The following is a 13,220-nucleotide window of genomic DNA, read 5'->3' as shown; positions in this document are numbered from 1 at the left end:
AATCTCCTAAAGTCTAAATTCAGGATGAATTCTGAAGAACTGACACATAGCCTTCTTCAAATTCATAAGAGCTTTATTAAATTCATAGCAGCTTTAATAGGAGAAACTTACATGGGCAAAGCCCATGTTTCCAGCCCACTGTTTCCAGTGGTGGCTGGTGAAAATAGATCCAGCTCCCTCCCAGGACAAGCTCTCCTTTTTATAGGGGTTTATAGTAAAACCATATGGTAGGGAGTTACTGCAGACCACCAGAAAGAGCAATGAATGCATTTCTATGTTAACATCAAGAAGTTATCCAAGCTCTATACATTCATTACCCCCTTCCTGGGGCTTGACATTTGTCTCTGGGTTGCATACTGGCTGTGTGGGTAGTCAGCTAAACCTGAGGCTACAGAGAATTAAACAGTCACAGAAGGTTAAACACAGAGTCCAGCCTTTCCCAAGCACCTTTACTGCTGGAGACCTGCTGCATCTCTGAGTAAGTTCCCCTACACCCAGGTGTAAACATCCTTCTCGCCTCTGTCCTTCCAGGTATATATTCAAGCCTAAGGAGGGTGTCCCCAAGGGAAAAAGTTGAAGCTGGTAAATTGTCTCATGCATCTGAATCCACTGAAAACATTTATATTTCTGGTGCAGAGGGATGAACCAGTGATGAATTGATAGGAAGAAAACAAAGAAACAAGGGAAGTTCAGCATTTCAAAGGTCAAAAAAAAAATTAGGAAGAAAATGTATTCCTATTATCCTAAGGGCACTTCTCTGGATAAGATTCATGTCATAAAATGGTAAATGTTTATATAATAATTGATATTGAATTTTGATTTTCCAAATTCTTTAAATAATTATACTGGGCAAGGTTAAATTGTGTTTTAAATTAAGTAAGAGAAGTACATGCTAATTTTTTTCAGAGAAGGAAGGCATGAGAAAAAGTTAAAAGCTGCAATACATAGCTAATATAGAAAATAGGATTACAACCAGAAAAATGAAGTTGTTTCTGGAAGTCTGAATAAACAGTGGGGAAGCTATAAGGCTTTCATTATAAGGCTTGAGATATTATTCGAGATATATGTGAAGGGAGAGAGAGACAGAGGGAGACCTGAAGTTGTGTTTCAAAGGAATCATTAAGAGGAATTTATAAAAATGATTCAGTTTGCAACAATGGAATATATCTTGAAAATGGCACAACTCAAGAATAAAAATAAAAAACTATGATCATTTTGGTGGAAAAAATGAATGGGCATTACTTTCTAATGTACGTGATGTTAACCACTTTACATAGATTATTTCTAAGTTTTTTCACAGTGACTTGTAAGGAAGAAGCTATTACCTACTGCATTTTACAGTTGAGAAGATTGCTGATGGCATATTGCTAAAATGCTCATATTACAAAGAACTTCTAAGAAGATACTTCAATTTTTAATACTTTATTATTTGGTTTTTATTGTTGTTTAGGTACAGTTGTCTCCATTTGCACCCCCCAACCCCCCCTGCTCCACCCATTCCCTCTTGTATTCCCTACCCTCAATCCTGTCCCCCTTGGCTTCGTTCATGGGTCCTTTATTCATGTTCCTTGATGGCCCTTCCCCTATGTCCCCCCGTTATCCCTCTCCCCCCGCTCTGGTTACTGTCTAAGAAGATATTTTAAAATTGTTTATTGAATTTTCTTTTTATTAACAATATAATGTATACCATTTTAACATAAGCAAAAAGTATGTAAAAAACTAGTAAAGCTACAGTTTTCTGACATAGTTAAATAAATCAGTCACTTTATTATTTTACTGTTGTCTGCCTTACATTTAGGGAGATACTTCCTATTCTAAAGGTTTACTAAAAACTCTACTAAATATTCAAGAATCAGAGTATCCCCAAATACGAAAACTTCCTGAAGACACACGCAAATGCCATTATGAGCCAAAATATTTGATGCAATAACTTTAAATTATTAGTGAGCTGATAGCCATGCAAATTCTAACTAGGAAAATGTTAAAATTTTAGAAATTTAGAAAGGTAAATTATTACATTAGTGGATATAGAAAGTTTTTTCAATATTACAAAGAGCCAGGAAAACATTTGGGAAAATGCGTTGTGACATTATTCACAATAGCCAAGAGTTGGGAGCAACCTAAATGAATGCTGATGGATGAAGGATAAAGAACAATGCTACAAAAGGAAATGTGTGTACATACATGTGTGTAAGAAAATCTATGTATACGTGTGTAAGGAAATGTGTGTGTATATATGTATAAAAGCATATGTAGACACACAAACACAATTAACTATTATTCCGCCTTAAAAAGGAAGGAAATCTTGTCATATGTTGCAATAGACATATACCTGATAAGTGAAATCAGCCATCCGCAGAAGGACGAATACTGTGTGATTCTACTTAGACGAGGTATCAAAAGCAGTTAAACAAAGTAGAACATTGGCTTCGAAGAGCTGGGGCAGAGGCAGTGGGGAGTGTTCAGTGTGGGGTAGGGTTTTAGTCGTTCAGGGTATGGCGTGGTTCTGAGAGCATGTTGCCCACACCTTGTGGAGGTGGTCGGCAGCACAGTGACGTACATGTGAAATTGTTGGCAGGTGAATTTTGTGTTTTGTGTGGGTTTTTTTGCCACAGGAAAGAAATTTTAAACTACTCATTTCTAATATATAATTCACAGAATGAGAAGACATTTCTTAATTTGTAAATGTTAGAAGGTCCTTAAAACCTTGTTAGTTTGCTGGGGCTGCCATAACAAAAGGCCATACCGGAAATGGACAAATTCCTAGACACACAGCTTACCAAAGTGGAATCATAAAGAAACAGAAAATTGACATGCCTATGAACAGATGCTCTAATTTATTAATAATCAGGCAAATAAAATTAAAATAATGATAGAAAAAAAAAGAAACAGAAAATTGAATATTCCCATAATTAGTAAGAGGATTGAATTAGTAATCAAAAGCTTTCCAACAAAGAAAAGCTCTGGACCACATGACTTCACTGTTGAATTCTATCAAATACATGAAAGTAGTTAACACAAATCCTTCTCAAGTGCTTCCAAAAACTAAAGCGGGGGAAACCCTTTCAATTCTATGGAGCTAGTATTGCCCTTATACCAAAGTCTAACAAAGACAATATGAAAAAAGAAAGCTACAGACCAACACCCTTTATGAATATTCATTCATATTTTTATTCTCAAAAAAGCTAGCAAACCACATTTAGTAGCCCAGGAAAGGGATCACACACCATAACCAAATGGGACTGATCGTTGGAGTCCCAGGATGGTCCAACATACGGACAGTGACCGATGTAACACTCCCCAGTAACGATGGTGGGCGGAAGTGCGTGCTCATATGCATTGATGAGGAAAAGCATTTGAAAAAAATCAACACCCTTTTATGACAAAAAAGAACCTCAACAAAGTGGGAATACAAGCACATTTCCTCAATAAGAGCCATGTATGAAGAACCCACATCTGTCCTCAGACTCATGGTAAAAGTGTGACAACTTTTCCCTTAAGACTGGGAATGAGAAAAGAATGCTTTTGCCATTTCTGGTCAACATAGTATTGGCAGTCCTAGCCAAAACAGGGAAAAAAGAAAAGAACAGAAAAAAGAAATTAAAAGTCACCTACATTGGAAAGGAGAAAGTAAAATCATTTGTGTTTGCCGATGACATGCTCTTATATGTAAGAACTTCTAAAGATCATACGTGCAGCATGTACACACAAACGTGTAAATGTATGACAGCTAATTATTGATTCAGCACAGTTGCAGGATACAAGATCAAAATGGAAAAATTATTCATATTTCTGTACACTAACAATGAAGAAATAAAAAAAGAAATTAAGAAAATGATTTTGTTTACAGTAGCACCAAAAAAAAATTCTTAGGAATAAGCTTAACCAATGAGGCAAAAGACTTGTACTCTGAAAATGACACAATAATGCTGGAAGAAATTAAAGTAGACATACCGTAAATAACTGGGAGGACATTCCACGCCATGGGTAGAAGACAGTGTTGTAATGATGTGTGTAATCAAGGGTGGAAGTGGGAGTGGCACCCCTCACATTACTGCTATTCCCTAGTAGAATAGGGATCCACTAGTGGATTCCCAGTGATCCACTAGTAGAATTTTGGTTGCATGTCGATGTGACTTTGTGCTCTGCTGATTCAGAGTTCTTATTTCCTGGGGAGTTGGGCTTTGAACCAGGAGACAGTGTAATTCTATCGATTTGCAAGTTAAGCCTGTCCCCCAGCACTTTGGTCACCTTATGCCTCTGAATCATGAGGCAAAGAATAACATTTTGGTACTGGCCGGGGTGACTGACCCTGATTACCCAGAGGAAATTGGCCTGCCCCACAATGGAGGCAGACAAGCCTATGTTAGAGATTCAGAATATTCCTTAAGATACATCTTTTTATCATCATGCTTTGTGATTAAAGTCAATAAAAGCTGTAAGAAACCAATTCAGGTAGGATGACTAATGGCCTGAACCTTTCAAAAATGAGAGTTCAGGGCCTCCAACCAGGCAAAGAACTGTGACCAGCGGAGGCACTTGCTGTGGACAAAGGAGTGGGTATGAAATGGGTAGGAAAGAAGGTGTTACAAATACCAGTAAAAGGGAATAGTGGTAAAACATGGATTTTACTGCCATGAGTATTTCTTTATTCTGTCTGAAACAAGTTTGAGTGTGATATATATAATATATTTATTTAATTTTTGGGTATGACCTCAGTCTGGCCTCTTTATAGTCACCTTAGGTTCTGCTGAAGCTACTCTTCTCATGGGAACACATTCCTTAACGCCACATGTTGTGCAAGGCATACACACTCAGTGCTTTATTGCCACTGTATGCTCACCTTGGTCATAGAATAAAATACATAAAGTTGCAATGAAAATAAAATGTGGCTGTCTTGAAAGCATGCCTTCTATTCGTATTTCTATGCCCAAGGTAACAAGCACTGTGCCTTACACATAGTAGGTGCACAAAACCCCAAACTAGTAAGTGAATGGACATGGTATACTATTTTACTTTAGTACAAGATAGAAACATTACTCTAAAATAAAGAAGAATAAATCTTGCCATTGTTGGCAACATGGATAGACCTAGAGGGTATTATGTTAAGTAAAACAAGTCAGAGAGAGACAGATACTGTATGAGTTCCCTAATGTGTGGAATCTAAAGAAACTAAAATGAACAAACAAAACAGGAAAATGACCCCACAGACACAGAGAACAGACTGATGGTTGTCAGGGCAGAGGGGGTCGTGGGAGATGGGTGAAGAAGATGCAGGTGAATAAGAAGCGCAGACTTCCAGTTATAAAATGAGTAAGTCAGGGGCGGGTAGTACACAGCACAGAGCATTCAGTCAGTAATATCTTTTTTAAAAATTGAAGTTATTGTGGTTATATTATTGGTTAATAAAATATATAGGTTTAGCCTTGGCTGGTATGACTCAGTGGACTGAGTGCTGGGTTGGGAACCAAAGGGTCATTTGTTCGATTCCCAGTCAGGGCACATGCCTGGCTTTTGGGCCAGGTCCCCAGTAGGGGGCACTTGAGAGGCAACCACACATGGATGTTTCTCTCCCTCTCACCCTCCTTCCCTTGTCTCTAAAAATAAATAAATAATATCTTAAAAAATTATATAGGTTTAAAGTGTACAATCAATAGTAAATAATATCATAATACCTAAGCATGGTGGCCATGGTCACTACACTTGCCGTGGTGATCACATCATAAGGCACATAAATGTTTGATCACTATGTTGTACTATACATCTGAAATTCATAACTGTGTAAGGCAACTACACTTACTAGTTAAAAATATATGTATAAACAATGAACTGAGCGTGCAGATTTGAGGTATATAAAGGTCCTGCCCTCCAGAATCCATGGTGAGGACACGTGGAGTAATAATAACAGGGCAATCGGAGAAGTGCCAGAATAAAGAGGTTCAGTGGTCAGTGAAGTGAACAAAAGTGAGCATATAGCATTATATGGGTAAAGCAGACAGTTCTTTATGGGAAGGTGATATTTAGGTTGGGCTTTTGAAAAGTAAGAGGGGATTTGTCAGTTAAAATACAGAGGGAATTCTCGACAATGGAGGTTGAAGCAATGAAAGTTTTGTAAGACAGTAAGTTCTGGAGGTTTCCTGTACAACACGGGCCTGCAGTCAGCAGTATTGTACTGTGTACTTGAAAATTTGCTAAGAGGGTAGATCTTAGGGTAAGTGTTTCTAGCACAAATAAAAAAGGTAAATAAAAGTAAAGGATAAGGACTTCCGGCCAAGATGGAGGCATAGGTGGAAACACTGTGCCTCCTCGCACAACCAGGTTTAAAGACAACAAAGTTTTAGTAACAAAAATGCAACCAAAACACAGAAAATTGAACTGTATGAAAGTCTGACAACAATGAACCATTCATCCAGACCACATCACAACCCAGTGACTGGGTCGCCCCACCCTGATGAACACTTAAGGCTCCAACCCTCATATGCAACAGGCACGAACAGACCAAAACATTATGGCTCAAGAACAGCTCAAAGCCCCAGAGCCAATACTTCTAAGCGACCAAGAGATAGCCAGCCTATCAGATGCACAGTTCAAAACACTGGTGATCAGGATGCTCACAGAACTGGTTGATTTTAGTCACAAATTAGAGGAACATATGAAGGCTAAACTAATTGAAACGAAGGGAAATGCACAGGAAACCAACAGTGATGAAAAGGAAACTGGGACTCAAATCAATGGAGTGGACCAGAAGGATGGAAAAAATGACCAAAGAGAAAAGAATGAAGAAACAAGAATTCAAAAAATGAGGAGAGGCTTAGGAACCTTTAGGACATCTTTAAATGTTCCAACATCCGAATTATAGGGGTACCAGAAGGGGAAGAGAAAGAGCAACAAGTGGAACCCTTATTTGAACAAATAATAAAGGAGAACTTCCTCAATCTGGCAAAGGAAATAGACTTCCAGGAAATCTAGGAAGCTCAGAGAGTCCAAAAGAATTTGGAACCAAGAAGGAACACACCAAGGCACATCATAATTACATTAGCCAAGATTAAGCCATCTCCAAAATGAAGGAGAGAATCCTAGAAGCAGCAAGCAATAAGGAGATAGTCACCTACAAAGGAGTTCCCATCAGACTTGTCAGCTGATTTCTCAAAAGAGACCTTACAGGCAAGAAGGGGCTGGAAAGAAGTATTCCGAGTCATGAAATCCAAAGACTGACATCCAAGATTGCTCTATCCAGCAAAGCTCTCATTTAGAATGGAAGGGCAGATAAAGTGCTTCTCAGATAAGATCAAGTTCAAGGAGTTCATCATCACCAAGCCCTTATTCTATGAAATGTTAAAGGGACTTATCAAAGAAAAAGAAGATAAAAAAGATGAACAGTGAAAGGACAGCAAACTCACAGTTATTAACAACCATACCTAAAACAAAAGCAAACTAAGAGAACAGCTAGATCAGGAGTGGGACCATAGAAATGAAAATCATATGGAGGGTTAGCAACAGGGGAGTGGGAGAAGGAGAAGGGGGGAGAAGGTACAGAGAATAAGTAGCATAGACAATGGGGAGAAAATAGATAGGGGGAGGGCAAGAATAGTATGGGAAATATAGAATCTAAAGAACTTGAGACACGTGGACATAAACTAAACAGGTTGGGAATGGTGGGGGAGGAGGTGTGTACGGTGGAGAGAATGAAGGGGGGAAATGGGACAACAGTAATGGCATAGTCAATAAAATACATTTTTTAAAAAGTAAAGGATGAAAAAAAGAGGGCAGGAGAAAACTTTCTGAGGGGATGACGAGGTTTAAGGGCTTGATTGCTGTGGTGGTCTCGCTGGTGTATACTTACTCTGAACACATCAGGTTGTGGATGTTAAATACATACCACCTTTTTTATACCAGTCAGAACTTGGCACAGTGCTTTAAAAATACTTCTGTGAGGCATACACAGAGATTTGGAATAAGATTAATATCTGTGGAATGAAATGTCAAAAGACTGATCATCCATGATGATGGAATAAATAATTTTTAAAAACCTTATCATATTTAAAGTACAATCCTCCAGTCTTACCAAATAAGAAAGCAAGCAATTCATGACCGCTTCTTACCAGATTCATTTATTTACATTGCTAAATGTTCTGCCAGTGAAATAGCATATAACAGAAGTGAGCAATGGACTGGAAGAGAGAAAATATTTATGAAGTATGTTTATCTTTAGGATGCTTCTGGACAAGTATAAAAAAACAAATTGAGTATGTCTTAAAAAAATAAAAACAATTTATTATCTTCCATCAAAAAGACCAGAGCAACTGCCTATAAGGATTCTCTGTGCCAGGAAAAAATGCACAGCGGTTGTGGAAATGCATTTCATTCTGTTACTTACTTGGTGAATATCGTCCTGTTATCAGCGACTTTACAAAAGAAAAAGTGAAGCAAACCACCCCCCTCCCGGAACAAACACCACCCCTCAAGAGATAGGATGACTCCAGGATTAGAGTTCAGCACCTGACCTCAAAAAATATATAATCAAGAACACATGGTATCTTCCTCTGTCTTCTTGGGATCTCAGCTTTGTCTGCATGTTGGGTCCCTCATGGTCTCAAAGCCTCAGCTGTTTCAAACATCACATCTTGGCCAGTAAACACAACGATGAGTAAGTGTGGGCACCTAGTTGTTATGGCTTTATGACAGTCCAACCAAAAGACATCTTTGGAGTGGGGCCCGCCATTGCCCTCCCCTCAAACGCGTGGCTATATGGAGGCAGTTGAATGTCCTAGCACGACTCCATGCTGGTTAGGTAGGCAACCGGTGGGATCTGCTGCTATTTACTTACATAATACAGAAAAAAATACCCTAAATGGGAGTGCAACGACAGCTGATTCATTAGTGGGATATGAAAATAACAGATCAGCCCTGTCTGGTGTAGCTCAGTGGATTGAGTGCTGGCCTGTGAACCAGGGGGTTGCTGGTCCGGTTCCCAGTCGGGGCACCTGCCTGGGTTGTGGGCTGGGTACCTGGTTGGGGACATGTGAGAGGCAACTGGTCGATGTGTCTCTCACACATGGATGTTTCTTTCTTTCTCTTCCTCTCTCCGGTCCCATCTCTCTAGAAATAAATAAAGAAAATCTTTTTAAAAAGTCACAGATCATTGGTAATGATTTTCCTACATATCAATAATAATGTGTTTGATACAATGTTAAACTAATTTCTGAGTCACAAAGCATGAAAATATAATGAACAGAATTCTTTAGTTGTGTTCAGCTGAAAAGTGACAGAGAACCTAATAGCAGCTAAAATCTTGACATTTGTTATTGTTACAAGGATTCCAACAATAGATAAAAGGCTTTTCCCCTCCTCTGTTCTCAGCCTACTGATAGAAAAGACCGGGGCTCTATGTAATTTTTGTTTAATATACTTACTGTGTGGGGTCGTGTTTGTACAAGTATCTGACAACGCACACCATCCACATTCAAGACAGGAAGGGAGGTGAAAGAGCCAGCTGTAGCACTTCATCAAGGTGGATTTTCTTTAGCTCGAGGAAAAGAACACACAATCAAATTGCCTCTCATCTAGGTCACATGACTCACCACCCTGCAAGGGAGGCAGAGTGCACTCTGACACAGATTAGCTTCTCTCCCTCACAGTTTGCTTCGATCAATCGGAACAGGGTCCTAATAGCTAGCTGAAAGAAAGGAAGGATACTGAGCAGGCGGTTTGTGTCTAGTATGCACAAAATGATTTTAATTTTGGCCGAAATTGTGTTTGAGGAATGTAAAAGAAACTAAGGAAACGTAGCTGTATTAATTTTTTCTGAAATGGAATGTCTGAATACTCTAGAAGTCTGCATGCTTTTGTTAACCGGAGAAGAGGTTCAGGCTTTAACACAGAACAAAAGGCATTTATTTGGGCAAAAAAAAAGTTGCAAGCTGGGAAATGCCGATTCAGGCAACAACTACACTGCGGCCAGAGAGCACAAAGAAAGGCAAGGTCTGGAAAGGCAAATAGCACCAAGCAGAATTCCTCCCTGCAGAGGAGGCACTGCTGGCTAGGTAACCGGGGCTTCAACATGTAAAAGAGAGGCGAAACCTACAAGGAGGTGGTTGGGGCTTGTGTGTCCTGGCAGCAGCTGTTCCAGGACGGTCCATCTCAGCACTGATGTGGGGTGAGCAGCAGGTTAGCCACTTAACAGCAGCTCTGCAAACTGAGGCGCGAGGCCTGCAAACAGCTCCACTCCCCTCATGGCCTCTGGGCTCTAGTGTAAGTCTCTCTCTTAGCAATGCAGGTAGTGTTTAATTTTTTCCACTATCACTTTCCTAAATAATTTTTACCTTAATGCAATTCCAATCATTTTTATCAGAGAAATTTACTTTCAAAATAAACATGTTACGAAGAAACAAAAAAAAAATCAGGTGAGGTAAATCAAAGAACAGGATTTCTTAGAAGAACAATTCAAAGAGACAAGCTACAGTCACAGTACGTGTTATTTTAATATTGTTTTTAGAAATAGGAATGAGAAAAGTATGCCCATTTTCAACAATGGCTGCTTGGTGCTGCAAGGTCAGAGTTGAGGAGTCCAGGCAGAGACCACACGGCCCACAGGGCCTAAAATATTTACTCTTTGCCCCTTTACAGAAAAAGTGAGAAATGCTGACCCAGGGGATTCGCAGCCCTGGGCACAGCTGTGAATGACAGCTGACTGGCGCTGTCGCACTGCTAGGGCAGCTGCCTCCCTCCCGGCCCAGATGACTGAGGAATGTGCTCCTCCTGGCTCACGAGCGCCCCCCGCAGTCCGTTAGGCTTTGGTTGACCACAGAGCTTCGATGCTTGACGTCCATGGTGTGCTGCCTTCCCTTCCCCGTCTCTCCCCGTCTCACCCCCGTCTCCATCACCGGTGTGTTGGGAAACTGCCTGCCACAGAAATGATTTGCCCTGGAATCCTCAAGTTTCTGGAAAACCACAATTAACATAACAACCGAATATTGGACGTTTTGAAGTTGAATTATCCCTTACTTGAAGCTGAATGTATTCTGATATAAAACTATGGTGTTTTAACATGGGTATTTATTAATGGGAAGTGTCCGATAACCACATCAGAAGAACACCTGTATTTGTGTGTGTGTGTTGGGACGAGAGAAGAGTGGCTATCCCCGAAACACTGAGACTTTATTTCTTTTCAGATAGTGACCAACCTATACAGCGTGTCCAGCAAGCCAGTCCTCGCTGTGAGAGCAACCGCTGCTTGCTGAACGCTGGGACATTCCTGGCATTTGAAGCTTCCTTAGGGAGGACTCTGGCTTGCACAGCTGTTGGCTTCTCCGTTGTCACCGCTGTGGTTCTCGGGGTCTTTGGGAAGCACCGAGGCATGCTCACTGTCAAGGCCAATACACAGGCTCTCAGCCACGTCCTGCTCATCTCCCTGGCTTTCTGTTTCTGCTGCTCCTTAGTCTTCATAAGCCATCCCAACACAGCTACCTGCATTATTCCACAGGTGACCTTTGAACTTGTTTTTACCGTAGCTGTTTCCACGGTCTCTGCCAAAACTGTTACTGTGGCTCTGGCTTTCAAGACCACTGCGCCAGGGACCAGGACGAAGAGGTGGTTGGGGTCAGGGGTACATAACTCCGTCATTCCCATCTGCTCCCTGATCCAATCTATCCTCTGTGGAGTTTGGCTGGGAAGCTCCCCCCATTCACTGAAACAGGTGCACACTCTGAGCATGGCCACCTCCTCATCAAGTGCAATAAGGGCCCAGCCACTGCCTTCTGCTGTGTCCTGGGAAACTGGGCGCCTTGACCCTGGTGAGCCTCACTTTGGCTTTCCTGGCCTGGAGCCTGCCTGACACCTTTGGTGAAGCTATGAAGCCAAGTTCTAGGCTGTGCCTTTGCCCCAAAGGTTTATATTATTTTGTTAAGGCCAGATAGCAACACTGTGCATAGGTGAAGAGATAAAACACCTTCTGAGAGCAATTACCTCTGTAGGTTTTAACTCCTGTGTTTCTTAACTTACACAGAAGACAAAGGGACGCCATTCTCGTACCAGACATTAGGTGACAACAGGCGATTGCCTGCCTTCGGTGAACGAGCAGCTCTCACTGTTTCTCATACAATGTCAGGGGCTCTTCGCCTCTCAGTCTTCCTGCTTTACCACCGTCAGCTGCGCGTGGATTCCTCCCCTAAATCTGCTGCCTGGTCCCAGCGTTCCTGCTTCAGTTCTTTGTAGTGTCCACCTGTCTGCCGTCTTCTGCTGTCTTCACTTATTTTTTCCTTTGTAATTTGCCTGGTAGGCACCATAAAGCTTCCTCTCTATTCATCTGGCCATGTTTACCTAATGACCCACGAGCATTTACAGAATATTCCTTAATTTTCCAGCAATTGAAAATGTCATCTTTTAAAATGCTAGATTACTACATGTAAATCAGTTTCTAAAGCCCCTATTTTTCATTTGTTTTTCTCTCTTTGACAAATACTATACTTTTATGATGTCTTATTCTTTGGCATGCTTTCGTAGCTTGGAGCATATTTCTTTCTTCATTTTGCCTTTTGCAGTTTTCTCGGGCTGTTAATGCAGAGTTTCTCTTTCATCTTGTCTGTACAAATAGCTCATCAAATGTTAGAATAAATACTTCAAATTTGGGCTAGCAATGTATAGCATTTATAGATTAATTTGGGGAGAGTTGAAAGGTTTGTCATAGTGCATGCTTTCATTCACCATTCTTTAGTAATGTGACCTATACGCACATGCAGATGTGAGTATACACATGCAGACATGTGTGTACATGCATATTGGTATGACACATACACACAGCCACATACATACACATGTACATATAGACTGATACACTTTCTTGTCACGCTTACCCCTGGGTATTTTATAGAACGTGTTGCTACAATGAAGATAAATTATTTTTTCTACCACATTTTCAAATGTGGACAGATTTTCCACATTTGAAAGATCTAATGTTTCGGTTTTAGTGGGTAAAACAGTAACTCAAGGCCTCGGCTGTGCCGTTTGCTGCTCTTTCAGACTCACCGACATGGGGGTGGGGAGAAACGTTTCGTGGTTCTGAGGAAATGTTTAGTCTACTAATGGGTGGTGATATGGGCGTTTGAAGGGACACATTCTAGAATCTCGTTTTATTCCATTGTAAACACTGCAGCTTTTCAATCCACTTTGGAAATGGCCAATCGTTTCAGACATTTCTGAGTAGCGGTCTGCTGAGGTCTTTA

The sequence above is a fragment of the Artibeus jamaicensis genome, unplaced genomic scaffold, assembly GCF_021234435.1.
Source record: "Artibeus jamaicensis isolate MK-2021 breed Jamaican fruit bat unplaced genomic scaffold, CSHL_Jam_final scaffold_537, whole genome shotgun sequence".
Classification (NCBI taxonomy): Eukaryota; Metazoa; Chordata; class Mammalia; order Chiroptera; family Phyllostomidae; genus Artibeus; species Artibeus jamaicensis.
Note: the sequence above shows the minus strand (reverse complement) of the source record.